This window comes from Ornithorhynchus anatinus, chromosome X4 (assembly GCF_004115215.2).
Source record: "Ornithorhynchus anatinus isolate Pmale09 chromosome X4, mOrnAna1.pri.v4, whole genome shotgun sequence".
Classification (NCBI taxonomy): domain Eukaryota; kingdom Metazoa; phylum Chordata; class Mammalia; order Monotremata; family Ornithorhynchidae; genus Ornithorhynchus; species Ornithorhynchus anatinus.
The window spans coordinates 5,695,332-5,698,661 of NC_041752.1; the positions used below are offsets into that span (position 1 = coordinate 5,695,332).

Below are 3,330 nucleotides of genomic sequence, written 5' to 3' on the forward strand. Positions count from 1 at the left end.
TTTTCCTTCCAATTTTGCTCAGGGAAACTCTAACACGAAACCAAACACCATTCAAGAAACAATAAAATTAAGATATAGAAGCACCATGTCCTCTGACCTCTTCTCAGACCCAGAGTTCACCCTATAAAATCTGAGATACCCAAATCAATGCTTCCCAGCCTTTTCTAATACAAATGGGAGGAAATGATACACGAATTTGTATGCTTTCTTTTTTCATCTGTCAAAGCTGCTGGCTGCAAAAATGTCTCAGTGAATGTTCTCTCTCTCTCTCTCTCTCTCTCTCTCTCTCTCTGTCTCTCTCCATTTCTCTCTCTCTCCTCCTCTGTCTCTCTTCCCCCTCCAGGTTGTTCTTCCGGAAACTTCCCAGGTTTTAACTGAGAATTCCAAAGAATGAATGCCACTGAAATCTGTTTTGGGATTGTGTTTCTGTTACAGATCAGCCTTGGAATCGCAGTGAATGCATTTCTTCTCCTGTATTATGCTCATAGGATTTCCTCCGGCCCCAGGTTCAGCTCTTCAGATTTGATCCTCATCCAGCTGGCCTTGTCCAACACTATCATTCTTCTTACTTTTGGGATCCCAGAGGCCATGTCAGCTTGGGGAAAGATAAATTTCCTGAATGATGTCACTTGTAAAATCCTCATCTACTTGTATTGAGTGGCCCGGGGCCTGGCCATCTGTACCACCTGCCTCTTGAGTGTCTTCCAAGCTATCACCATTAGTTCTGGATCCACCCCTGGGCAGGAGTCAAAGCCAAATTATCCCAGTGCATCTTCCCTTCCTGTGTCCTCTCCTGAATCCTCAATATGCTGATAGAGTTTAATGTGTTAATGAAAATGGCAGGCTCCCAAAACAGCAGTCATGTTCAAGTTTAATTGGATCTTAAATATTGCAGTAAAGTCAGTTTAGGTGCAGAAATCAACTTGGTAATTATAGTTGTGCTTTCTCTCCGGGATCTGTTCTTTATGGGTCCCATGAGTGGGGCCAGTGGTTTCATGGTGTTTGTTCTGTTTAGGCACCACAAGTGAGTCCAGCACCTTCATGGGCCGTCACACCCACAGAGAAATGCCTGAGGTCCAGGCAGCTAGGAGAGTCATTGCCTTGGTGACCTTTTATGTGGTCCTTTTTGGGCGACAGACAGTCATGCTGAGCCATCTTAATAAACATGAAAACAAAGTCTCCTCTGCTGCTGAATTGCCATGTGGTAGTTGGATTCACCTTCTCAGCTATGAGTCCATTCATAGCTCCTGCTCAGGGAATCTCCTGCTTCCAATGTGGCTATTCCATAGGCTCTTAGGGAAGCCTCCTATCTCACCCTAGTCTCCTCCTATCTCTCTGACAGCTCCTTCTCGGTCTCTTTCTGCAGGCTCTTCCTCTGCCTCCCACTCCCTAACTGGGTGTCCCTCAAGGTTCGGTTCTGGGTCCCCATCTATTCTCCATCTACACCCACTCTTTTGGAGAATTCATTAGCTCAAATGGCTTCATCTACCATCTGTATTTGGAAGTCCTGCCATGACATTAAACTTAACATGGTTAAAGCAGACCTCCTTACCTTGCCACACAGACTCTGTCCCTCCTCCGACTCTCCCATCACTTTAGATGGCACCTGGCACCACCATCCTTCCTTCCTTCCTTTCATTCATTCATTCATTCTTTCAATCGTATTTATTGAGTGCTTACAGTGTGCAGAGCACTGTACTAAGCGCTTGGAAAGTACAATTCGGCCACTGATAGAGACAATTCCTACCCAACAATGGGTCAGAGTCTAGAAGGGGGAGACAGATAACAAAACAATACAAGTAGATAGACATCAATAGCATCAAAATAGATAAATAGAATTATAGATATATTCACATCATTAATAAAATAAATGGAATAATGAATATGTGCAAGTATACACCAGTGCTGTGGGGCAGGGAAGGGGGTAGAGCAGAGGGAGAGAATAGGGGTGATGGGGAGGGGAAGAGGAGCAGAGGAAAAGGAGGATTCAGTCTGGGAAGGCCTCCTGGAGGAGGTGACGTCTCAGTAAGGCTTTGAAGGGGAGAAGAGAGCTAGTTTGGCAGATGTAAGGAGGGAAGGGATTCCAAGCCAGAGGTAGAACCTGGGCCAGGAGTTGACTGTGGGACAGGTTAGAATGAGGCACAATGAAGAGGTTAGCAGTGGCACAGGAGTGGACTATATGGGTGGGCCACAGAAGGAGAGAAGAGAGGTGAGGTAGGAGGGGGCAAGGTGATGGAGACTTTGAACCCAAGAGTGAGAAGTTTTTGCTTCAGGCAAAGGTTGATAGGCAAACGCTGAAGATTTTTGAGGAGGGGAGTGACATGCCCAGAGTGTTTCTGTAGAAAGATAATTTGGGCAGCAGAGTGAAGTATGGGCTGAACCGGGAGAGAGAGAGGAGGATGGAAGATCAGAAAGGAGGCTGATGCAGTAATCCAGTCGGGATATGATGAGAGATTGTACCAGCAAGGTAGCAGTTTGGATGGAGAGGAAAGGGCAGACCTTGGCCTTGTTGTAAAGGTGAGACCAGCAGGTTTTGGTGACGGATTGGATGTGTGGGTGTCCCAAGGTGACCTGAGGTACCGGCCATCTCAAGGTTAAATGCTATCTCGTGAATGTCTCAGACAGCAGGAGGAACTCGGGAGTGAGGGTGGGATACTGCCCCCCCTACTGGATTGACAGCCCAAGCCACAAATACAGCAGGTGTCAATCAAAATAGGTATGGAGGAGGGGGGAGGGCAGAGATTGGATAAACTGAGGCCAGAAGCTGGAATGGCCTAAGAGCACAGGTGATAAATACCTGCAGTCTCTAAACTTCTGTGCAGAGGATCGACACTTGCAGCAGCTGGCTGCAGGTTGCCTCTGACCAGAGCATGAGAAGTCTGCTTAGTTTGCACAGAGTGAGGAGCCACGGGATGGGTGAGTGCCCCATCCTAGTGAACGCTCGTGGGGCTAGAAGCCAAGCGCTTTGCCATGGGTATGTATCACATAAGTGGATTTAACGTCTAAGTGGATTCCTCCCAAGTGGGACGTGCACATGGTGGGACCTAGCCACCTCACCACGCACGGGTAAAGGATAAGTGGATCTAACCGCAAGAGTGGATTCCTCCCGAGTGGGACGTGCACATGGTGGGAGCTAGCCACCTCAGAAAGTGCGGGTAATGCATGAGTGGACTTCTCCCGAGTGGGAAGGGTGCATGGGTGACAGCTAGCTGCCTCATCATGTGCAGGCAATACATAAGTCAATTCTGTTGGGGTGGGAACCGAGTGTTCTACCACACGCGAGTAACATACAAGGGTATTTCTCCCATTAGGAAGTTTTAATACCACCAA

General features: G+C 47.6%; 1 pseudogene; it reads left to right on the plus strand.

Annotated features, from left to right (window-relative positions):
- The first annotated feature begins 390 nt into the window (after positions 1 to 390).
- Positions 391 to 1,297, plus strand: LOC114807797 (annotated as a pseudogene).
- Positions 1,298 to 3,330: the final 2,033 nt, after the last annotated feature.